At 38.4% G+C, this 26,258-nt stretch overlaps 1 pseudogene; it reads left to right on the top strand.

Annotated features, from left to right (window-relative positions):
- Positions 1-23,461: 23,461 nt before the first annotated feature.
- LOC113630930 (ADP-ribosylation factor-like protein 6-interacting protein 6 pseudogene) lies at positions 23,462-24,237 on the top strand (annotated as a pseudogene).
- Positions 24,238-26,258: the final 2,021 nt, after the last annotated feature.

Genomic DNA, 26,258 nt, shown 5'->3' with positions numbered 1-26,258 from the left:
TAGTCCACACTTGGGACTCTTCGATGGCTCCCAGTTACCTATCAGTTCAAGTTCAAATTTCAAAACTTAGCTCCCAGGCTTCTTCCTGATTTTGCAAAGGGCCTAACTCTTCAGTATCCACTCCCTGTAATCTCTCAGTGGCAATCTCTGAGCTCCTTAAATTCACATATGCTGTTCCTTCTGTCCAGGCTACGTCTTTCCTCTGGTGGTGTTCCTGTATATTTGAGGCCTGGGTCAGGTAATTCAGGAAAATATTTCACATTTTATACATAATTTCATATATATGCATATATATATACACACACGTATATATGCATATAAATATGTATAAAACACCTTAGAGTTTGTACTGTTTTACTGTTTTCAATCTTAAATTCAAATTAAAACTTCAAATGGTCTCACAGAATTACAGAATTACAGTAACTCAAGTTCTGTTTCTTCATGTTTACAATTACTGTGCTAACATTGCTTTTTCAAATCTGCTGTTTATGCACAGGAATATTTTGCACCACTGGGGTTGGAGACAATGACTGGGTTTGAAATCAGAGGGGTTTTGCTTGGGGTGGCAAATGAATGAAGAAGTAACAACGTTTGTTTATACAGCTTTGTAAGGATGCCTTCGCATAGGAGTTTTTTTCCTGATTTCAGGGGAACAAAAGTGGGTCAGAGTGTTCTTGTACAGACTGTTTCTCAAGTAACTTTAATTCAAAATAATCAACATGGTACCTTGGCACATTTAGGGGCTGCCTGCCCCGAGCCCTGTCACTACTATAGCTAACTCCTACCAATTCTGCTATCACTACCACTTCTTCTAGAATTTCTCACTAGACTAGAGTCCTTGAATTATTCTGAATTAGATGCCTGATGTTACAAACTCCTGGAATTTCTGGGCATGTGTTATGTTTACGTTACAGATGACCCTGCCCCTTTTTAATGGTCAGTTTGCTAGTGTATCTTTTTCATTACACTGTAAACTCTACAGAAGCAGGGGCTACACAGTGTTTCAGGAGTAGTCAATCACTACAAACAAATATCCTCTTTACTGCTAGGTCAAAACGTAGCCCAAATCCTAACAAGTGTGGACTGACTTGATAGTCTCACTCTGACACAGTATCAGGATCTACCTTTTAAACTGTGTTCCACAAAGTCTAGTGAGGTCACCTTATGCTCACCTTTTGTGACCCGGCCGTTCAACATGGGGGTGGACCATGGTGAGTAAATACTAATCACATCCATGTGTCTGTGCCTGAGACCCAGCGCAGCACGCTGCAGAGAGAGAAGCTTGAGGGGACAAAGTGGGGCTGGAGTGTGGGTGTGGCGGAGGGAACGAGGGGGTGGAGGGCCCGGGAGCAGGCTAACAAAAAACATTTGCTCGTGTTCGTTTTCCCTACTTGGTCGGTAGGTAACATGTTGCCTCCTTTCTTCAACTGATGAAAAATTGTTCTCACTAGACCTTCAGGTAAACTGTCTCCTTCAGAAAATATTTTCAGACTTCCTGTCAACACTCCCTTCCCTCTTAGGTATTCTCAAAGTATTATTCGCCCACATTCTGTGAAAGTACTTATCAGATTTTATTAAAATCTTCAGGTTTTTTTTTGTCAGTTTCTTCCACCAAACCGTAATCTTTTTGAGAACATGGATCTATTTTTAATTTATGTTTGAATTCCAATCACCTAATTTAGCAACTGTCCATAACATATATTGAATGTATGTTTGTTGAATTTTATAAAGCAGAACTGAAGACCTTCCACCTATAATGTTAATTGAGGTGAACCACAGAGGTGAACACTGGACTATTAAGTAGGTGGTCCTCAAACCATCCCTTTCTCTCTCTCTCTCTCTCTCTCTCACCTTTCTCAATAACTCTTCTTTCGTTTGTATAACCTTCTTTTTCCATGCATCCCTATTCCATAACAGGTAACTATGTGGAACTTGGTCTTTGAGAACTTGAGTCCTTCCAAGTGAGAGACAGACAACATCCCAGAATGGATAAGCCATTTTCTAGATAATATTCCCATTTATTATGCCCCTTCCCTGAATCTAGGATCGATGTTCTTGACTCAGGGAAGACAATGTATTTTCTAATTCTCTAACTTCTGTCTTGTAGAATGGCATCTTTCCTAAATTATAGCATCTCTTGTTTTCTTTCTAACAAAACTGTCTCACATAGAGAATTCACTCAAGTTTTGACCTCAGAACTTACCCCTTAAATAAACAGATCACTAGGAAAAAGTCCACCTTTCTTCAGATTTTATAAAAAATAATCCTCCTTCCTCTCGAACCATAAAATACTTCTTCTCAGCAAATTTAACATACCTGAGAGTTCAACTGTGTATGTGATCCTTTCTGTTCTGAGTGTGAGAAGACCCGGAAAGTTGAGATTATCATTGAGAAGTGGAAAAATTGGGGGTCTCCTGTACATTTTGGAGGTTATAAGTTATTTGAGTCTAGATTTTCCCACCCCCAGCAAGTGAAAATCATAATTCCTCACTCGCTGACTATCATGGATAGGATTCTTTGTCTGCCATGGAAACATTCTAATGAGGTGGGCTTCTTAGACGTTTCATTACCCAGTTTGCAAACACTAAAAAAGTGTGGGTAGGCAACATTTATCTATTTTAGGTGAGCATTAGAATCCAAGATAGTGTGAAAAACAATGGTTAAAACAGCATTGTTTAACATCTGAGCATTTGGAATGTTCCAGTTACTATACCACATACTTTATGGACGTTCCTCTGCATGATGTAGATAAGGAAATTGAGGCACAGAAACGTTCAGAAACTTTCCAAAGTTTACACAGCAAGTGAATTGAAATCCAGTTCCTGCCAGAGCTCACCTTCTATGCCTCCAACTCTAAAGTGCCCGCACGGTATGTCATATTTCTCCCAGGTGAGTGTAAATTTCTGAATAGTAAAGACCACGTCTTTACTCTGTTCAGTGCTAAGCCCAGGGCCTTAATGATTCTTAATTACATCTCTATATCATAAGTGAAAGAATTATAAGTGTGTTGAAGGTAAGAGCTGACATATATTCTGTTCCTTACATAGTAAAAGAAACATTCGCCTGTTTTTCAATTTTAGATTTCTTTAAGCTTGTTTAAATAAAATATTCAAAGAAAAACACATGAAAGAGGATACTCTTCATGAATGACAATTTTGGAAAGAATATTATGCTCAGAATGGAATAGCAGAAAGAACAACATAATGAAAGAACATTTTTCTTATACTTAATAGAAGCCAAGGTTTTCACGGATTATCCCCTATAATCATTATGATAACCTTCAGATGTAATTGCTACCATTAGCCTCAATTTTATAGATGGGAAATTGGGTCTCAGAGTTACTAGGTATCTTGCCAATGTATTAAGCTAGCAAGCAGTAGAGTCAGGATTGACCCTAAGGAGTCTGTCATCAGAGCCTGTGTTCTTCATCACTTGCGTTAATACAGCACAGAGAAATACCTTCCCTCTTTCGTATCGAGTATTTTAGATTTTTAAGGACTTATGATTTGTTTTATATGCTCTATAAATTATAAAAAGTGAATTCCCATGGACCTGTCTCATAAAAACAAATTCTGGCCTTTCCATGGTGCATCGTGTGCACATTCTCTGTTGATCACTAGAGGGCAGTCGTCACGTTTTTAGGGTGGATTAATTCTGACTAGAAACACTGACTCCTTGCAAAATAAAGTCAGGCAACCACTGTCAGTTGTGAAAGGAGAGTGTAAAACCAATTTAATTCTCCATGAATTCAACAAATAACTTTATGTGACACATTGGAGACAAAAACAGAGATTCGCTACTCCGTGAGTTTGCAATATATTTGGGGGAGAGCTATACACATGTAATAAATCTAAACAAGCAGTATGGACAATAACACCTGGCAGTTCAGAAGAAGGAACGATTCTCAGCCAAAGAAATAATATTGCATACTTATAAACTGCTTTTACAATTTTAAAGTCTTTGTTTCTACTGGATTCTCACACCTTTATACAAGTGTAATTCTCTCTGCCTCACATATAAGGGATCTGATCCTTGGAGATAAAGTGACTTGCCCCAATGGTTGGTTTGCTATTAGCATTGGTGAGATTTTCATTTGCATCTTCAAACCTCCTTTCAAACCATTGTTCTTCTTAACCTCACAGGAACTTAACATGTAATTGATAGAAATTGACCATTTCTACACCTTGGTGTTTTAGGTAATTGTTCTTTTCTCTAATTCTGTCTAGATATAGTTGGTGTATTTTTGTTGTTACTTTCAGACTTAATGCCTAAAATGGCTGAATAGATCAAATGTGTATTCTTTTTTTTTTAAAATTTCATTTAGAAAACTGAGTTCTGTGTCTCAGACCTTGTTTGCCAAGTTTCAAGAGAGAATTTTTATGGTCAAATTATAAAACCCTGAAAATAGGACTTTATAATGGAAATGCTGATACAACCATAACTATAGCATTGCAACTGCATCACTATAAGATAATTGGTTTAGATAATATACCCTTCTGGAATGAATGCCATTCTAAATGATTGTGCATGTCCATAAATCTAAGCTAACTCAGTAATTCAAAATTACAAAGATTTAAGTTTAGTACCAATAAGCAATAAACTTACGGCTACTGCTATAATAACTGTTGGTCGCTACACCCTTATTTCACAGCAGGTGGTCTGCTCCATGCTGGTTGCAGACTGAATGAAAGCAGGCAACACTTGGAAACTAATTTCTGAAGTTGATGGAAAACTCCAGAGCCATTTCAACTGGTGAAATAGTGTTGTGTTTTGTGCACTTTTTTTTTCTTTTTAAATTAAATGCTCTGAGACACTTGACCTTTCTGACAAACGAAGGGCAAACACAGCTTTGCTCTCATTTCACGTCACAAATACGTCTCTAGATATTTAAAACTGTCTTCAGCAGATTGATTTTTGTTCAAGTCATTATTAACACAATACCCCTGGTTAAAAAGGGAGAATAACTTACTTGTCATTGAGTGGATTTCAAAAAACTGAAAGAGGGCTTTGTTTAGTCCATCCATGTTTGACTCTAGACAAGCAGTCCAAGAAATCTTGCTCCCTTATTCCTAATCTCTTCGTTGAGAGCATCACATACTTTGTTTAAAATGTATGTTCAGGTTTCACAACTTAAAATGTTCATTTTTAAATGATGAGGTAGACATTTGGAAAAGCCTTCCTTCCCAGGAAGAAATAGTTTCACGCAAATATTGATGGGATTCAGTCCTCCTGGTTTTAGAATCTGACGCTTTTCTTGAATATTGATGAAGTGTTTTTCTGAATTATTATAAAGTATATTAAAAATCTTTATTAATATCAGCGGTTTAGGTTACTTAAGAGTTTGGTCTAGGTTTGTATGAATGCTACCTTTTTTTTTCTTTCTTTTTTTTTTAATACTTCCTTATCTAGAACCGAACCTTACACAGAATAGTCACCAAATCAATTCTTTTCTCTTTTTCTTACTTTGAAGAAAATGGGGTACATTTAAAGGGAAAGTGGTATTCAAGATAAAAGAAATAGAGAGATGATTGTTGAAGACAAAATCTGATGACAATGATTGAAAATAGTAAAGAACATAGGTAAAAACACTAAATGAACAATAATATTGAATTTGACATAAAAATAAATGATTTAAGCATCATGGATTCCTATGAAACAATACGTATAGTGTGAAATGGTTTCACAGAAACTTCAGTTGAAAAAGGTTTTTTCTTTAGCTAGGGTTTTTCACTTCAAAAGTAAACTTATGTATTTTAATCAATTTGAATATAAAAAAGTATCAAATAAATTATATAATACCTATATTCTTGGATAGGGAAGCATATTTTATTTCATTTTTTAATTTATTGAAGTATAGTTGACTTATTTTCTTTTTTATTCACTGAAATATGGTTGACATGGCATTTTTTTTAAATTTGTTACCAGTGCTTTGAATACAATAAGCATAGTAAAATCTAACAAATGGAACCTTACAGACTTTTGTGCAACATATGTTTAAAAAACACTCTTCAGGAGGTTTCCAAACTGCTGAGCTTTGACAGTTCATTGATTTTCTTGTTGTTGTCTTATGAAGTCACACATTTACCCACATTACACTGAGATGTACAAAAAGAATATATTTTCTTTCTATTTCACATAATAAATCTCATGATAGCCATTCCCCTGGATAATGCGGAACTCCATTCCCTGTCAATCCCTTGGGGCACTGGGCCTCAGACAGTAATTTAGAATGCCCCTCTAAGTAAACGTGTAGTGTTTCAGAGTGGCACTCATTTCCCCACCTCAACTCCAAGATCACATCTGAATGTATGGAGGGAGGGGCCTCATGTGACCATAGTTTGCATTTTAATTTTACTACTGGTGAACTTGCGGTTTATTCTTTCTCAGCTCATTTGGGGGCCAAGTCCTCCCACTTATGAGGACCACCCTCAAGTCTCACTGGCATTGCAGACCCTCTGAGATACAACTGCAACTTCCATTTAATTAGGCTCTGGCAAGTCACTGAATTCAAAACCAATTTGCTCCTACGAGTACCATCTTTTCTGCCAACATCAGTCAAGACGCTCAGCTAACTTCTGTGTGTCCCTTCCCACATTTCCAAGTGCAAATGGAAAGTTCTGAGTCTCATGCCAGCTGAGATTAACATGGAAGCTGAGATGCTTGGGGAGGTCTGTGTCAAGTTTCTCCTTTGCCTAGCTAAGTGTATATGCCATTATTTTTCTCTGATTATGGTTGACCCCAGGTTGGTACAAGACCAGCCTTAGTGGACTCTCTTTGTTAAGTGTGTAAGTGGGGCTAAAGCTTCTATGCTACTGATCATCTCATCAGTCCATCTTTCCTATGTTCTCTCTGCTCATGTTGGGAGCTCTGAAGAGAAGCCTGTGCTACAGGCACTTCTCCCCTAACTTCCCTTCTCTTGTCCAACTTCTTTCCACATTTTTCTGAGGCTGGAGGGAATTGGCTTGTCTCTTTCTCCTTTTTCCTGGATGTGATACTTCTGTATATTACATTCTTCTCCTTCCTTATGTGGAAGACACTGTACCCATTCCCAGGGGCTATAATGGTAAATTGATTGCATAGGGCTTACTGTTAAGGAAAGAGAATAAAAGTTTGTTTGTTTTTAACTTCTTTATTTTCAGCCTCTCACCTGTACTTTCTTGTAATATCAGAGCACCTAGTGCTTATTCACTAGTACACTTGGGTATGATCATAATAATTATTCAAATATTGAAATGCTTGTTTACTTGGTAAATAGCCACAGAAGGTGTCTAGTATAATACTCAGCATAGTGATGCACAATATTTTTTTTAATTTTTAGAGGTTTTTGAGCATGGAAGAGGCATTAGACTTCTTTCTAGCTAATTCCTTCACTTTCAAGGGGAACACTGAGATGTATAGAGGACTAATATTTTTTTTTAACATTTTGTGTTCTGGGGATCCCATATTTCAATAGGACTGTGAACATAAAATTATGCTATAACTAAAAAGAAAATATAATTTTCACCAAGGCTTTTCGTTCTTCCCCTGAAAGCACTAAAGATTAAGTGAAAAAATAAAAGGTTTTGATGAGCATCCTCCTTGTACAAACATGGAGAAGCCATTTCCTTAACCCCAAGTGACATAGTTAAGGGAAAGAAAAAAGAAGGTGATCATGTCCTGGTTCTTCTTCTACCCTGAACATTCTGGGACCTTACATTGGTGAACAGCTCCACTCCACATGCTTTTGTGACCATGACCAAGAGGAGTTACATCAGTGACTGAAGGAACGGGAGGATTCTCAGATAAGCATTAGCTGCACACAAAAATGTTCCAACACTGCCGTATTCTATAGCCAATTTTTTTCACTCCTGGCATAAATATTAATGGATTTTGTAAGTCAGGAAATGTTTAATGACCAAGAGTTTCAAGCCAAGTCATATTTTCTATCTTCCTCCATGTTTTTGTGACCTCATTGCTTTGATTTTCTTTCCCCCCCTTTTGTCTCACACAAAGACATAACTTTCATTATTCTCACTATGTAATAAAATTTTATCACTAATCTAATGACTGTTACTACTTAGAATATCAGTAGAGCATAGATCTGGATCAAAGGGCATGTGGCATTCTAGTGAACAATTTATTCTGAAATAGCCTTGCGGTTGGGTTGAATTGTTAAGTTGTTCAGTAAGAACTATGCCTCTTTAATTAGTTTTGTTATCTGTGCTTAATATTACAGAGTGTTCTTGTGGGTAGAGCCTTGGAGATTTCACTTTATACTTGGCATGAGCATAGTTTCCAATTTGGAGATCACAGAAAAGCATTGTCACTTCAAAGTCACCTAAATTACACTTCTTTCTGCTGTATCAATTCTATGCAATTTCTTTCACCTTGAGTTTATTTCTCATTTGGTTACTTTCCTCTGACTTATCTTACTATTGCAAAATCTCCCTTTCTTTTCTCCAGATGACACTATTATCTGTTCAAGCATTTATCCAAATAGAGTTCTTTCTTCCCCATTTGCACATTCCATGAAGTTTTATAGAAGTCATGAGTATCTTCTCATCATTTGAAATTTGTTCTCGCCATCACTTAACACACACATTGTATTCTTTATTGTCTGTTTCCTTGAAAACACTCTCATCTCCATCCAAATCTCAAAATCTGGGTCATACTTATTTTTCTACTTTTTTTTCTGCCATCAACCTAAGAGGCTAGCAAAACTTGGCTATCATCTATTCCTTGAGAAGGTCCTTGAGAAAGACATTCTTGGATTGTAAAACTAGGAAGAGACTGAGAGAATATTTACATCTCAAAAACAAACCCAATTTATATTGCAAGTTTTCTCAAGCAAATGCTTTAAGAAAAAGGAGGTCAAGGGCCTGCTGACAGGGAATAAAACCTATCCACAGTTTAGCCAAGGTGAGAAGAACAGTAAGATTATCTTGATCAAGAGTCTTTGTGCAGGAATAACATGACCTCTTTGTTTGCTATGCCAAAAGTAAATCTGGTATCATATGCTTTTTGTCTCTTGGGGGAGGAGGTGTCTAAATAATGTCCTCAGATAAGGAGTGTTTACAGTGTCTGAACAGTATGGTGAGTTACTGGAAGGGAAAGGACCCTTACCCCATCGTTTTCTCTCAGCAGGCTAATAGTGTTCATATATGAAATCGTTCACTATGAAATCCTTTACTAAATTCATCAATATCTTTGGTAAAAATAGGAATGCAAGAGATTTCTGTGTATTAATTTTGTATCCTGCAACGTTACCAAATTCATTGATGAGTAGTTTTCTGGTAACATATTTAGGATTTTCCACCTGTAGTGTCATGTCATCTGCAAACAGTGACAGTTTTACTTCTTCTTTTCCAATTTGGATTCCTTTTATTTCCTTTTCTTCTCTGATTGCCATGGCCAGGACTTCCAAAACTATGTTGAATAAAAGTGGCGAGAGTGGACATCCTTGTCTTGTTCCTGATCTTAGAGGAAGTGCTTTCAGTTTTTCACCATTGAGAATGTGTTTCCTGTGGGCTTGTTGTATATGGCCTTTATTGTGTTGAGGCAGGTTCCTCTATGCCCACTTTCTGGAGAGTTTTTATCATAAATGAGTGTTGAATTTTGTCAAAACCTTTTTCTGCATCTATTGAGGTGATTATATGGTTTTTATTCTTCAGTTTGTTCATGTGATTTGTGGAAGGAATTTGGATGGTCCCCCAAAGTCCTGTAGTCTAGTAATTTTCAAAATAGGTTTTCTATAGGAGCCAAGATTACTGCAAAACTGTTTCCAGACAACCACAGGGAAAGGAAGATTTAGAGACCTATTTTTTCTTCTCCTCCTGAAGCTTGATTTTTATAAATCAAGGTTATATACACAATTTCATTTCAAAGAAATTCAATTTCATTTCAAAAAAATTTACAAAGTTTGAAAATTGCCCCAAATTTTTCAACTCCATACCTTATAGCTGAGAAAAGAGAAATCCAAAAAAATGATATGACTTGACCAAAGTCTAGTGGTTATGACTATATATTTGGGGTTAAACATACCAGGGTAAAAATTCTAGTCCTTTGACTTACTATTTGATTTTGGGCAGTTATTTACCCTCTCTTAATCTATAAAATGTAAAAAATAATATCTACCTTATAAGGTTGTTGTAGATACCAAATTGTAACTCTCAAAGCACAGTCCCTGATTCACAGTAAGCTTTCAAGAAATGGTAGTGATTATGAGGATTTGGACAATAATTACCTTTTATGTCACAGAACCTAAATTATGGATTGTGCTTGCCATCTTGAGCAGGGAAAAAAGACTGAGTGTTACAGCGTTTAAAATAATAAGCTCAAATTTACTTCTGGGGTCAACCTTAAATGCACAATCAGGTTAAAAGGAAATTTCCATGTTTTTCATGGAGTAAGACCTAGGTCATAAAGCCTTCTACTGAATCAGAACTAACATTTCCTTTTTGCCATTGTTCCCTTTCCAATTTGGAAAATGTGGGCTCAAAAACAGTCATTCTAATTGGCTTCAGTCCTTGAATAAAGGAATAATCTCATATTTGTTATTTCTTTGTAATGGAACAGGAGGATAAAAATCAATGAAATGTTCTCTGTTCTTAGTATCAGGAGTTCTGGTAACAAAAGGATGTTTTAACTGATTTGCTTATGGGTTTGGTGACCCACATTAATAATCATTGCCATTCATAGCAAAATTAAATTATTTATATTGTTTACTGTATGATTTGAGCAAGACCAGATACATGACTTTTACTTAGCGACAGACTGAAATATTACCCTCATGTCAACTGATAGGGAAATTCTTGATTCTTTCTTGCCCAGCAAGAGCATGAGTGAGTCCCTGGGACAGGCCTCCAAGGGAGGGTTCTTGGCAGGAAATTTTTTCATAGATGGTATCTCGGTTTTGGACAAAAGTAGTGGAATAGTTTGGGCCCCACAGTTCAATAAGAAGCAATTTGTTAAAATTTGAAATTTTCCATGTCTCTTTTTATTGGTATCCTTTTACAGTTGATTTCTTAGTTCGGATTTACTATTCTCCTCTTACTTCTTTCCCATAAACTTTTTGGAAAATTTGAAAATTCATTTTTATGGTGATTAAAAATAATAAAGTAATTTAGGAATAAGGGCAAACTTAATTGGGGAAATTTTGCTCCTGAAGAGGATATTCTCAGGATCCAAAGGCAAGTAATTCCCCATGTTTCTCAACTAGTAGAGAGCAAATACATTTTGTGCATTTTTATATCCAAGGTGGTATGGTTTTCGATAAACGGAAATATTGTGGATCCCAAATCACTAACTGTAATAATTTACTTCTCTATAATTTAATAAGGAGAATTAGAAAGTTTAGAGAAAATGAAGCATAATAAAATAACCTTATTAATGTACTCAATATACTAGTTTTTGCCTTAATTTCCACCATCTGGGCTTTTCTTATTAGAGCCACAAAATCCCTAGTCCAGAAATGTTGTGTTATAAAATCTTCAATGTTGAACTTTGTGCTACAGGGAAAATATATTCAGAAGACATATAAGAACTATTTTCATATAACTGTAATGGCATTTATCCTACTGATTGTCATATATTTCTTTTCATGTATTTTAAAAAATAATTTTTCTCAAGGCAGTAATAAGGTCTTCTTATCTATTTTCCTAAATATCTGGAATTTCTACAAGATGATCATAGATTTGGGGTCAATGGATCCAAACATTCCTAAATTATCCACTTGTCTATGATTTAAAATTCTTTATATTTGTAAAACAAAAACAATTTATGTATTATCATGTACAAACAATAAGTGTTGAAAGGAATCATCTATTTCTGCTTTGTGACATAGATTCTGTAGAATGTGTTTAACATGCTGGACTTTCAGAGCGAAAGATTGAAATGATGCTTTATGGAGTCTTGGTTGATGTCAACTGGAGATAGTGACTGAGTTGCCAAGAGAGAGGTTTGTGATGGTCCCAGGAGTAAATCATAAAGAAAGGACCTGTGATCTTACTAAAAATAAGGTTCCTGGTGAGTTATATCATTACGGGAGACAGTTTAAGGACTTGGTAAAATTCTTTGTTCTCAGTCTAGGCTGGCTATCCAGAAAGACAAGGTAGATAGGATAGTAAAGTATAATCATCTGGATCCTTGAGAAACAATGAGGTGCTGTGTGTGTTGTGCAGCAACAGTGGATTTTCCACTAACTTACACTGAATGATACATTTGGCTATAATATGTTTCATGATTTACTTTGAGAATTCTCATTTTAAAAATAAATTGACGTTTTCAACTGATTTAGAGCCTAGAAGCATTTTAACAGTTCTATTACTGCAGGCCCAATTACATAGCAATTATTAATCAGATAATGAAATGAATATGGCCTTTGGAGTTACTGATACCTGGGTTCAGATTTGGTTTCTGCCACCTATTGGCTATATAAATGGATCAGGTTATTTACGTTCCTTCAGCATCAATTTCTGCATCTGTGAATTAAGTGTAGTAAGTCTATTTCATAATATGAGGATTACCGATATGTAAATATGCAAAATGCCTAATATAGACTACAATATATATTATGCCCTTCTTAAATATTGTAATTACTTTTACATTGTACTGGAACATCTTAAAAAGAAAGTAACTTCTGGTGTCTCATTTTGGAGGAAGAAACTCTTCTTTGACAACTACTGTAGGAGACAATGGATGCAATATTTACCCTGTTGGATTTCATGTGCTGGGGTTGTGTACCCTCCTTTGTAACCCATTGTACTTATCACTCTTAGGTTGGATTAGCAGCCAAGGGATGTGTCTTGATGGAGATCATTCGATGTGCTCTTTTGACATACTTCAGGCTACTTGAGATAGAAAAAGTATTTTCCTTGAATACGCAAGAACACTGTAGAAACACACACCCAAGAAAATAATTCCAATCACCTTAGAAACAAATGAGACAAACAAGCAAACAAATAAAACTCTAGGGACTTTTGATTTAGCAGTAGTTTAGAACTTCAGTAGTTTACTAATTGAACTCAAACTCCATTCCTTAATAGCATAGGTGAAACCAAGTGCTCTAACAGTTAAGTCTGTCTTTGAGTAAAACAACCACATTTGCGAATATACTATTACCTTCATATTATCATGTTATCATGATTTATATGTGTCCCTCATGTCACCTGCTTTTGAAAAACATATGTGAAAACCTTCATAACACCTTCATAATATTTTCAGTATCTTCAGAAACCTAACAGACTTGTATATGTTCATGGTTTCATCTAAAAGTTGAAAAATTTGCAATTCCTTCTTGCACATAAATATGAATTTTTATATGATGCAATAGCTGTTATCTAGAGAAAATGTTGTTTTTGTTACTAGTGGAAATATGCTAATTTAGAATTGACACTTCAATAATGCTATTCTTTTCCTCATACTGGTGTTTGACAGCTGTCATCTTCTGTTATTTGTAAATTCCAATTAAGTCGACATACGTGCTTCACACCCCTCATGTAGGACGATGTAATTTGAGGGTGCATTTTTAAGTTGGTGAGATAATGTCTTTTCCCTCCGGCATCAAAAGCAATAAATAACATCTCTCTAAATATTACAAATAAAGAGACATCATTAATTTATACAGTGGAACAGTGATATCACATGGCCTAAAATACATGGCAAAAAAATCAATGTAACATGGGTTTGACTTTTTTCCTATAAGGCCTAGTTATCCAGAGTAACAGAGATTTTATGCTAACATAAGTTTACTGAAATCAGAGGGCATCAGTATATACTGGGTTACAAGTACCATCAACTCCATCCCAGTTGGGCCCTATATAGTAAGATTCTAGGGGAAGAGGGAAGAACACTGTTCACATACCTTCTTTTTTTTTTTTTTTTAACATCTTTATTGGTGTATAATTGCTTTACAATGGTGTGTTATTTTCTGCTTTATAACAAAGTGAATCAGTCATACATAAACATATGTTCCCATATGTCTTCCCTCTTGCGTCTCCCTCCCTCCCACCCTCCCTATCCCACCCCTCCAGGCTGTCACAAAAAACCGAGCCAATATCCCTGTGCCATGCGGCTGCTTCCCACTAGCTATCTACCCTACTACGTTTGTTAGTGTGTATATGTCCATGACTCTCCCTCGCCCTGGCACAGCTCACCCTTCCCCCTCCCCATAACCTCAAGTCCCTTCTCTAGGAGGTCTGCGTCTTTATTCCTGCCTTACCCCTAGGTTCTTCATGACATTTTTTTTCCTTAAATTCCATATATATGTGTTAGCATACGGTGTTTGTCTTTTTCTTTCTGACTTACTTCACTCTGTATGACAGACTCTAGGTCTATCTACCTCATTACAAATAGCTCAATTTCATTTCTTTTTATGGCTGAGTAATATTCCATTGTATATATGTGCCACATCTTCTTTATCCATTCATCCGAGGATGGACACTTAGGTTGTTTCCATCTCTGGGCTATTGTAAATAGAGCTGCAATGAACATTTTGGTACATGACTCTTTTTGAATTTTGGTTTTCTCAGGGTATATGCCCAGTAGTGGGATTGCTGGGTCATATGGTAGTTCTATTTGTAGTTTTTTAAGGAACCTCCATACTGTTCTCCATAGTGGCTGAACCAATTCACATTCCCACCAGCAGTGCAAGAGTGTTCCCTTTTCTCCACAGCCTCTCCAGCATTTATTGTTTCTAGATTTTTTGATGATGGCCATTCTGACTGGTGTGAGATGATATCTCATTGTAGTTTTGATTTGCATTTCTCTAATGATTAATGATGTTGAGCATTCTTTCATGTGTTTGTTGGCTGTCTGTATATCTTCTTTGGAGAAATGTCTATTTAGGTCTTCTGCCCATTTTTGGATTGGGTTGTTTGTTTTTTTGTTATTGAGCTGCTTGTAAAATTTGGAGATTAATCCTTTGTCAGTTGCTTCATTTGCAAATATTTTCTCCCATTCTGAGGGTTGTCTTTTGGTCTTGTTTATGGTTTCCTTTGCTGTGCAAAAGCTTTGAAGTTTCATTAGGTCCCATTTGTTTATTTTTGTTTTTATTTTCATTACTCTAGGAGGTGGGTCAGAAAGGATCTTGCTGTGATTTATGTCATAGAGTGTTCTGCCTATGTTTTCCTCTAAGAGTTTGATAGTTCCTGGCCTTACATTTAGGTCTTTAATCCATTTTGAGCTTATTTTTGTGTATGGTGTTAGGGAGTGATCTAATCTCATACTTTTACAGGTAGCTGTCCAGTTTTCCCAGCACCACTTATTGAAGAGGCTGTCCTTTCTCCACTGTACATTCCTGCCACCTTTATCAAAGGTAAGGTGTCCATATGTGCGTGGGTTTATCTCTGGGCTTTCTATCCTGTTCCATTGATCTATCTTTCTGTTTTTGTGCCAGTACCATACCGTCTTGATAACTGTAGCTTTGTAGTATAGTCTGAAGTCAGGGAGCCTGATTCCTCCAGTTCCTTTTTTCGTTCTCAAGATTGCTTTGGCTATTCGGGGTCTTTTGTGTTTCCATACAAATTGCAAAATTTTTTGTTCTAGTTCTGTGAAAAATGCCAGTGGTAGTTTTCATAGGGATTGCATTGAATCTATAGATTGCTTTGGGTAGTAGAGTCATTTTCACAATGTTGATTCTTCCAATCCAAGAACATGGTATATCTCTCCATCTATTTGTATCATCTTTAATTTCTTTCATCAGTGTCTTATCATTTTCTGCATACAGGTCTTTTGTCTCCTTAGGTAGGTTTATTCCTAGATATTTTATTCTTTTTGTTGCAATGGTAAATGGGAGTGTTTTCTTGATTTCACTTTCAGATTTTTCATCATTAGTATATAGGAATGCCAGAGATCTGTGCATTAATTTTGTATCCTGCCACTTTACCAAATTCATTGATTAGCTCTAGTAGTTTTCTGGTAGCATCTTTAGGATTTTCTATGTATAGGATCATGTCATCTGCAAACAGTGACAGCTTTACTTCTTCTTTTCCGATTTGGATTCCTTTTATTTCCTTTTCTTCTCTGATTGCTGTGGCTAAAACTTCCAAAACTATGTTGAATAAGAGTGGTGAGAGTGGGCAACCTTGTCTTGTTCCTGATCTTAGTGGAAATGCTTTCAGTTTTTCACCATTGAGGATGATGTTTGCTGTGGGCTTGTCATATATGGCCTTTATTATGTTGAGGAAAGTTCCCTCTATGCCTACTTTCTGCAGGGTTTTTATCATAAATGGGTGTTGAATTTTGTCAAAAGCTTTCTCTGCATCTATTGAGATGATCATATGGTTTTTCTCCTTCAATTTGTTAATATGGTTTATCACATTGATAGATTTGCGTATATTGAAGAATCCTTGCATTCCTGGAATAAACCCCACTTGATCATGGTGTATGATCCTTTTAATGTGCTGTTGGATTCTGTTTGCTAGTATTTTGTTGAGGATTTTTGCATCTATGTTCATCAGTGATATTGGCCTGTAGTTTTCTTTCTCTGTGACATCCTTGTCTGGTGTTGGTATCAAGGTGCTGGTGGCCTCGTAGAAGGAGTTTGGGAGTGTTCCTCCCTCTGCTATATTTTGGAAGAGTTTGAGAAGGATAGGTGTTAGCTCTTCTCTAAATGTTTGATAGAGTTCGCCTGTGAAGCCATCTGGTCCTGGGCTTTTGTTTGTTGGAAGATTTTTAATCACAGTTTCGATTTCAGTGCTTGTGATTGGTGTTCATATTTTCTATTTCTTCCTGATTCAGTCTTGGCAGGTTGTGCATTTCTAAGAATTTGTCCATTTCTTCCAGATTGTCCATTTTATTGGCATAGAGTTGCTTGTAGTAATCTCTCATGATCTTTTTTATTTCTGCAGTGTCAGTTGTTACCTCTCCTTTTTCATTTCTAATTCTATTGATTTGAGTCTTCTCCCTTTTTTTCTTGATGAGTCTGGCTAGTGGTTTATCTATTTTGTTTATCTTCTCAAAGAAGCAGCTTTTAGTTTTATTGATCTTTCCTATTGTTTCCTTCATTTCTTTTTCATTTATTTCTGATCTGATTTTTATGATTTCTTTCCTTCTGCTAGCTTTGGGGTTTTTTTGTTCTTCTTTCTCTAATTGCTTGAGGTGCAAGGTTAGGTTGTTTATTCAGATGTTTCCTGCTTCTTAAGGTGGGCTTGTATTGCTATAAACTTCCCCCTTAGAACTGCTTTTGCTGCATCCCATAGGTTTTGGGTCCTCGTGTCTCCATTGTCATTTGTTTCTAGGTATTTTTTGATTTCCTTTTTGATTTCTTCAGTGATCACTTCATTATTAAGTAGTGTATTGTTTAGCCTCCGTGTGTTTGTATTTTTTACAGATCTTTTCCTGTAATTGATATCTAGTCTCATGGCGTTGTGGTCAGAAAAGATACTTGATACAATTTCAATTTTCTTAAATTTACCAAGGCTTGATTTGTGACCCAAGATATGATCTATCCTGGAGAATGTTCCATGAGCACTTGAGAAAAATGTGTATTCTGTTGTTTTTGGATGGCATGTCCTATAAATATCAATTAAGTCCATCTTGTTTAATGTATCATTTAAAGCTTGTGTTTCCTTATTTATTTTCATTTTGGATGATCTGTCCATGGGTGAAAGTGGGGTGTTTAAGTCCCCTACTCTGAATGTATTACTGTCAATTTCCCCTTTTATGGCTATTAGTATTTGCCTTATGTATTGAGGTGCTCCTATGTTGGGTGCATAAATATTTACAATTGTTATATCTTCTTCTTGGATCGATCCCTTGATCATTATGTAGTGTCCTTCTTTGTCTCTTGTAATAGTCCTTATTTTAAAGTCTATTTTGTCTGATATGAAAATTGCTACTCCAGCTTTCTTTTGGTTTCCATTTGCATGGAATATCTTTTTCCCTCCCCTTACTTTCAGTCTGTATGTGTCTCTAGGTCTGAAGTGGGTCTCTTGTAGACAGCATATATAAGGGTCTTGTTTTTGTATCCATTCAGCTAATCTGTGTCTTTTGGTGGGAGCATTTAGTCCATTTACATTTAAGGTAATTATCGATATGTATGTTCCTATTCCCATTTTCTAAATTGTTTTGGGTTTGTTATTATAGGTCTTTTTCTTCTCTTGTGTTTCTTGCCTAGAGAAGATCCTTTAGCACATGTTGTAAGGCTGGTTTGGTGGTGCTGAACTCGCTCAGCTTTTGCTTGTCTTTAAAGGTTTTAATTTCTCCATCAAATCTGAATGAGATCCTTGCTGGGTAGAGTAGTCTTGGCTGCAGGTTTTTCTCCTTCATCACTTTCAGTATGTCCTGCCACTCCCTTCTGGCTTGTAGGGTTTCTGCTGAGAGATCAGCTGTTAACCTTATGGGGATTCCCTTATGTGTTATTTGTTGTTTTTCCCTTGCTGCTTTTAATATGCTTTCTTTGTATTTAATTTTTGACAGTTTGATTAATATGTGTCTTGGCGTATTTCTCCTTGGATTTATCCTGTATGGGACTCTCTGTGCTTCCTGGACTTGATTAACTATTTCCTTTCCCATATTAGGGAAGTTTTCAACTATAATGTCTTCAAATATTTTCTCAGTCCCTTTCTTTTTCTCTTCTTCTTCTGGAACCCCTATAATTCGAATGTTGGTGCGTTTAATGTTGTCCCAGAGGTCTCTGAGACTGTCCTCAGTTCTTTTCATTCTTTTTTCTTTATTCTGCTCTGCAGTACTTATTTCCACTATTTTATCTTCCAGGTCACTTATCCGTTCTGCCTCAGTTATTCTGCTATTGATCCCATCTAGAGTACTTTTAATTTCATTTATTGTGTTGTTCATCATTGCTTGTTTCATCTTTATTTCTTCTAGGTCCTTGTTAACTGTTTCTTGCATTTTGTCCATTCTATTTCCAAGATTTCGGATCATCCTTACTATCATTATTCTGAATTCTTTTTCAGGTAGACTGCCTATTTCCTCTTCATTTGTTAGGTCTGGTGGGTTTTTATCTTGCTCCTTTATCTGCTGTGTGTTTTTCTGTCTTCTCATTTTGCTTATCTTACTGTGTTTGGGGTCTCCTTTTTGCAGGCTGCAGGTTCATAGTTCCCGTTGTTTTTGGTGTCTGTCCCAGTGGCTAAGGTTGGTTCAGTCGATGGTGCAGGCTTCCTGGTGGAGGGGACTAGTGCCTGTGTTCTGGTGGATGAGGCTGGATCTTGTCTCTCTGGTGGGCAGGTGCACGTCTGGTGGTGTGTTTTGGGGTGTCTGTGGACTTATTATGATTTTAGGCAGCCTCTCTGCTAATGGGTGGGGTTGCGTTCCTGTTTTGCTTGTTGTTTGGCATAGGTTGTCCAGCACTGTGGCTTGCTGGTCGTTGAGTGAAGCTGGGTGCTGGTGTTAAGATGGAGGTCTCTGGGGGATTTTCGCCGTTTGATATTATGTGGAGCTGGGAGGTCTCTTGTTGACCAGTGTCCTGAAGTTGGCTGTCCTACCTCAGAGGCAGAGCCCTGACTCCTGGCTGGAGCACCAAGAGCTTTTCATCCACACGGCTCAGAATAAAAGGGAGAAAAAGTAGAGGGAATTAGTAGAAGTATGAGGAAAGAAAGAAGGAAAGGAGGGAAGGAAGGAAGAAAGAAAGAAGCAAAGAAGGAAAGAAGGCAAGAAGGAAAGAAAGGAGGGAGGGAGGAAGGAAGGAAGGAGGGAAAGAAGGAAAAAAGAAAGAAAGAAGATACAGTACAAATAAAATAAAGTATAATAAAGTTATTGAATTAAAAAGTTCTTTAGAGAAAAAAAAGGGACGGATAGAACCTTAGGACAAATGTTGGAAGCAAAGCTATACAGACAAAATCTTCCACAGAAGCATACACATACACTGTCACTAAAAGAGGTAAAGGGGGAAAAATCATAAATCTTGCTGTCAGAGACCACCTCCTCAATTTGGGATGATTCGTTGTCTAAAGGAGGGAAGGAAGAAAGGAAAGAAAGAAAGAAGGTAAAGTATAATAACGTTATTAAAATTAAAATTGATTATTAAGAAAAAAATTTAAAAAAAAAACCATGGACGGATAGAACCCTAGGACAAATGGTGGAAGCAAGACTATACAGACAAGATCTCACACAGAAGCATACACATACACATTCAGAAAAAGAGGAAAAGGGAGAAAAATCATAGATCTTGCTCCTAAAGTCCACTTCCTTAATTTGGGATGATTGGTTGTCTATTCAGGTATTCCACAGATGCAGGTATATCAAGTTGATTGTGGAGCTTTAATCCGCTGCTTCTGAGGCTGCTGGGAGAGATTTCCCTTTCTCTTCTTTGTTCTCACAGCTCACGGGGGCTCAGCTTTGGATTTGGCCCTGCCTCTGCGTGTAGGTCGCTGGAGGGCGTCTGTTTTTTGCTCAGACAGGACGGGGTTAAAGGAGCCGCTGATTCGGGGGCTCTGGCGCACTCAGGCCGGCGCGGAGGGAGGGGCACGGAGTGCGGGGCGGGCCTGCGGAGGCAAAGTCCAGCGTGACGTTGCACGAGCCTGAGGCCCGCCGTGCGTTCTCCCGGGGAAGTTGTCCCTGGATCCCGGGAACCTGGCAGTGGCGGGCTGCACAGGTTCCGTGGAAGAAGGGTGTGGAGAGTGACCTGTGCTCGCACACAGGCCCCTTGGTGGCGGCAGCAGCAGCCTTAGCGTCTCCCGCCCGTCTCTGTGGTCCGCGCTTTTAGCCGCAGCTCGCGCCCGTCTCTGAAGTTCCTTTAAGCAGCGCTCTTAAACCCCTCTCCTCGCGCACCAGGAAACAAAGAGGGAAGAAAAAGTCTCTTGCCTCTTCGGCAGGTGCAGACTTTTCCCCGGACTCCCTCCCGGCTAGTCGTGGTGCACCAACCCCTTCAGGCTATGTTCAAGCCGCCAACCCCAGTCCTCTCCCTGCGCTCCGTCCGAAACCGAAACCCGAGCCTCAGCTCGCAGCCCCGCCCGCCCCGGTGGGGGAGCAGACAAGCCTCTCGGGCTGGTGAGTGCCGGTCGGCACCGATCCTCTGTGCGGGAATCTCTCTGCTTTGCCCTCCGCACCTGTTGCTGTGCTCTCCTCCGCGGCTTCGAAGCTCCCCCCTCCGCCTCCCGCAGTCTCCGCCCGCGAAGGGGCTTCCTAGTGTGTGGAAACTTTTCCTCCTTCACAGCTCCCTCCCACTGGTGCAGGTGCCGTCCCTATTCTTTTGTCTCTGTTTTTTCTTTTTTTTTTTTCTTTTGCCCTACCCAAGTACGTGGGGAGTTTCTTGCCTTTTGGGAGGTCCGAGGTCTTTTGCCAGCCTTCAGTAGGTGCTCTGTAGGAGTTGTTCCACGTGTAGATGTATTTCTGGTGTATCTGTGGGGAGGAAGGTGATCTCCGCGTCTTACTCTTCCGCCATCTTCCCGTCCCTCCACATACCTTCTTTGTGAATGCTTGGCAATTCACCACTGCTTTTACTTTGTGAGTCTCCCTCCTTCAGTGACCCATTTAAAAATGCAGTCATTTCTTGAAGAGGTGAAACAGCAAGTCTTCTATACATGATATGGATGATTTTGTTTGTTAGTTGGTACATGTTGTGATAATGGAGACTTGAGTGCTTTGTAAAGGAGGGGACTCTAAGAAAACACAAAGAAATGCTAAGCAATCTCACCCTTCTTCAAAGTGTGTCTAAGGCTGGTCATGCATAGCATCACTAGTAGAGCAACCTCTTCTTCCCTGAGAGCCTCATATCTGTGTGTGTTCAAAGAATCCCTCTTAACCCAGTGCCTGCTAGGGTTCTCTTCATTCTTCCCATCAAAGAGAGTCCTAAAGATAAAAGCAAGAGAGTAATTTAAACAACATGAACTGATTTTCCCATTTTTGAATCCTAAGGTCAAAAAATTTAACTGTTTAGGGCTTCCCTGGTGGCGCAGTGGTTGAGAGTCCGCCTGCTGATGCAAGGGACACGGGTTCGTGCCCCGGTCTGGGAAGATCCCATGTGCCACGGAGCGGCTGGGCCCGTGAGCCACGGCCACTGAGCCTGCGCGTCCGGAGCCTGTGCTCCACACGGGAGAGGCCACAACAGTGAGAGGCCCGCGTACTGCAAAAAAAATAAAATAAAATAAAAATACTCTCCTGAGTAAACATATTTTACAAGCACTATTCCAATCACACGAAATGAATCCCAACTCTCTAATCTTCACTTATTTCTTCAGCTCAAGATGCAACTATGCCTTTTGGATATCTCTTATGAAAATTCCCTAGATTCCTTAAACTCAACAGCATCAGCATAATTCCTCCTTCTCTCGTTCTCACCCCCATAAACTGACTTCTCCTATATTGTTTATGATCATTGTTAGCATCACCTAAAGGACAGGACTACTTCCTTATCATCTCCATCTGTAAGTACATTTATTCCAGTTCATAAATACTTGGGATTGACGTGTACACACTGCTATATTTAAAAATGAATAACCGACAAGGACCTGCTGTATAACATAGGGAACTCTGCTCAATATTTTGTAACAACCTAATTGGGAAAAGAATTTGAAAAAGAATAGTGACATGTATGTGTATAGCTAAAACAACACTTTGCTGTACACCTGAAACTAACACAACATTGTTAATCAACTATACTCCAATATAAAATAAAAAGTTCAAAAAAAACATACTACTTGAAACTGTTATTTCAATTCTTGCCAACACAGACTTGCTCAAGCCCTCACGGTTAGCCCTTGCCTGTCCCATTTCCATGGCACGTACCCACAGTGATGTTTGCCTTTCAGGCTAGTCCCTACTCAAGTCACAGAAAGGCTCAGTGGGAGTCAAGTCAGTCACTATGGGCTAAGCACTAGGGGTGTGATGCTGAATGGAGGGAAATACAGTTTCTATAAATGTTGTAACTATTAAATACATATTCATTAGTATGACATGTGCTAAAATAGAAGAAATCTAGCTTCTAAATTTACCTTGAAGTAAGGGATTCCAGAAAGACTGCATTAAGAAAATGGCATTGAAACTAGGATCAGAGGAATGAGGAAAAGATAAGTAGGATGTTACCGTGTAGTTGAAAAGGCGGGCAGGTTGAGAAGGAAAATTATTATGGATGTTTCTGGTAAATGTAGTAGGTAAATGTGTAAAGTCCTGAGGTGGAAAAGAGCAAAGACACAGTACAAGAAACAGAAAAAATTCAATGTGGTTGCCGAGGAAAGAAAGAGTAGTATAGAAAAAATATGAAGGTGGAAGCCTGGGTGAGTCAAGGCCATGAATGGTTAAGGGAAATGTATGAGAATTTACTCTAAGAGAGAAAAGTACAGGAATCTAAGCAAAAAGGGATCTTTGTGACTACTGTGTGGGGAATGGAAGATGAAGGGTATGTACTTCTAGATAAATCCAGAGGCTGTTGGAGAATTACAAATGAGAGATGACGTTACTTAGAGCAGATTCCTGCAATGGATATGAGAGGAACTGGATGGATGTTAGCTGCACATGGGTGGCAGAATCTACGGGAGTTGGGGTTGATGTTATGTGAAAATTAAGAGAAAATAGCACAAAAGTACCAATGGATAGTGCAATAGTCCCTCCTTCTCTCCACCAGGTAAAAGCCTAGCTTGCTCACACTAGGTTTCTAATGTTCCTCGGTGATCTATTTAAGATTCTAGAAAGCTATTCAAGTATCATATTGGAGGTTGACTGTCAAACTCAACTTTGTGCGGAAAGTTCATTTAAAGTGACTTCAGAAAACTCCACCAACTTCCCCCGGGGAAGGGAAGACAACTGTGTCCCAGCTTCCCAAGCTTAGACAGCCTCACCCCGTAGGGGGTGGGGCAGTGGGGGGCTGCCACCTTCACCCCCGGCCCGAGTCACGGAGACAGTTGGGGTGAGGGTGAAGTCGACGAGGAGGAGGTATGCAACCGAGTGGCCCGTGACCTGCGGGCGGAGTTCTCGGCCGGGGCGTCATCGGAACCTAGAAAGGACTCGCTACTCCGGCCAGATGGGGACGAGTCTCCCGCCCTGCCCGATAAACGCAATGGCATTTTCTCGGCGGATGTGGGCGGCAGAGCCCAAGCCCGGCGCTGGCCGGTCCAGGTCCTCTCAGTTCTCTGTTCGCTGCTGTTTGCCATCCTCCTCGCCTTCCTTCTCGCCATCACCTACCTGATCGTAAAAGAGTTACATGCCGAAAATTTGAAGAACGAAGATGATGTACACACTGGACTGTTAGGATTCTGGACTCTACTTATAATATCCCTAACTGCTGGAATCTCCTGCTGCAGCTTTTCTTGGACAGTGACTTATTTTGATTCTTTTGAACTGTAAGGCCAGCAGGTCCGGGGAAGGGCCCAGGGAGCCAGACAGAACCCCCGCCAAAGTGGCTGATGCAACCAACACCTGACATTGCCACACCACTCGGCCCCGGTCTTCCCGCTTCCCGAGGGGCGGAACCAATGGCTCTGAGGCTGATGCAACCGACACCCGACATTGCCACAACACCCGAGAGATTACCAAGAAAGGGCTGCTTCACGCAGCAAGCACCTCCCCTGCGTCCGCCCCTAGAAATTTTGTTCGTGCCTGCACCCGGGTGCGACTTCTCTGGCCCCTTTCTCTCGGACCAGTGAACCTCGCCCGGGAGCGTTCCCAAATAAAGCTTGTTTAAGCTCTCCTCCGTTTTTGGTGCCGTTCCCTACATGAACCAGGAATGTTTCCTCCTACTCCTCTTTCACCTGCCAGGTTCAAGAAACTGACTGGACATTCTTTCCACGTGAGCTATAGTATGGCAATTTTGAATGGCATTGTAACTGCTCTTACTGTAGCTCGGTGCCTCATGTAAACCCACACAGAAGCAATATTCTTGACAAAACTTAATCATGATTGCTTTGTAATTACAGGGAAGAACATCATTGCCTACTCAGAAGACCAAGAAACCTGCTGCTCATTATGTGGTTCAGATACGTGTCATATCATCATCACTATGGAGGACCTCCTAAGCATCGTTCTAGAGCCTAGGCATTGGGAATATCTAAGTATTAAGTTTCAAGTAATGCTTAAAATTGTAAGATGTTTACCTCATCTTTTTACTTTTGTGTGCATTGTCCTTATAAGTTGTAGAAAACATTTTAATGGAACTCAAACTCTTAAACTTGGATGCAGAACATCCTGTATCAATGCCTGCCTTTCCATGTATATGTATATACTACAGTTTTTGCTAAGAAATACTGATAGTACTGTTTGCGATAGAAATAGTTCTTATTTATTCATTATATTAGGAAAGCAAACAATGCCTACTACTTAGACATTTTACAGAAGCTACTTTTAAATCAGAATAGTTTTCGATATATAGAAGGTGCATTTATATTTTTTAATGGGCTATGGTTCTTTATGTGTTTTTTTACATATTTTCCTACTATATCTTGAATTTGTATGTTTTTAAATTGTTACATCTAGGCAAATGTAAATTTTTTTTAGCTCGTGCAAACCTTAATACTTAACCATTTTTAATAAGTATTTTGTCTTTTAAGAAAAGCACACTGGCCTGAGTTTAAAACTAAGTAAACTTATTTTAAAATAAAAACTGAAAAAAGTTTATTTAAGCCATGAAAATATTCAGGAAATTTAAAGCTGTTCACTATTTCCATTTTCACAATTCCAAATATTTATCATGGTGTATATATGATTACTTCAACAAAACTGATATCATCTTGTTTTTAATAAATATAAACCTGAAGTTTTTATGTTTAGAAATGCTTGAACTGGTTTGTTTTTAATCTCCAAAATTTGGTTACCAAAATAGAAAAGGTATTTTGATACAGTGTGTACATGTATAATTTTTTAATGTATAGTTTCCTTATTTTCCTATTTAAATGTTCTTTTGTAATTGTGCTGTTTTGCTTTTTCATAGTAATTAAGCCTTAACTGTTCCCACTTCCTTTCTAAATACCTGTTTAGAACAGTCACTTCAATTTTAGAAAGATGGACTATTTTAAATACTGTTTTCCCTGGCCACAGAAAAACCTACATTAGGATAGCATTGTGTAGCAAAAACACAATGCTTATTCAGGCCAAATGGGAAATGAGTATCTGCAGCGTGTTCCTGTTATCTGCTGATTGTTGTTACTAAGTAAATGATTTAATAATAATGTTTCAATAAATAAATAAAGTGACTTCATAACGAAGTCTTGAATACTAATCTTAACCCAAACCCAAAAGATGATCCCAACTCACAACCTCAGCCTACTTCTCTCACAGTTCCTACCAGAGCTGTAGTTCAGGTTTGGGCTTTCTTTTTTTTGCTATTTCTAAAATCACCTTGCGTGAGTTTTGGTAATTAACAATCAACACTTACCCGTTTTCTAAAATTACTA

This window comes from Aethalodelphis obliquidens, unplaced genomic scaffold (genome assembly GCF_003676395.1).
Source record: "Aethalodelphis obliquidens isolate GAN/ISIS:26980383/991018 unplaced genomic scaffold, ASM367639v1 scaffold31, whole genome shotgun sequence".
In the NCBI taxonomy this organism is placed as follows: Eukaryota; Metazoa; Chordata; class Mammalia; order Artiodactyla; family Delphinidae; genus Aethalodelphis; species Aethalodelphis obliquidens.
The sequence above is the reverse complement of the archived record's forward strand: the minus strand, read 5'-3'. Positions and strand labels throughout refer to the sequence as shown.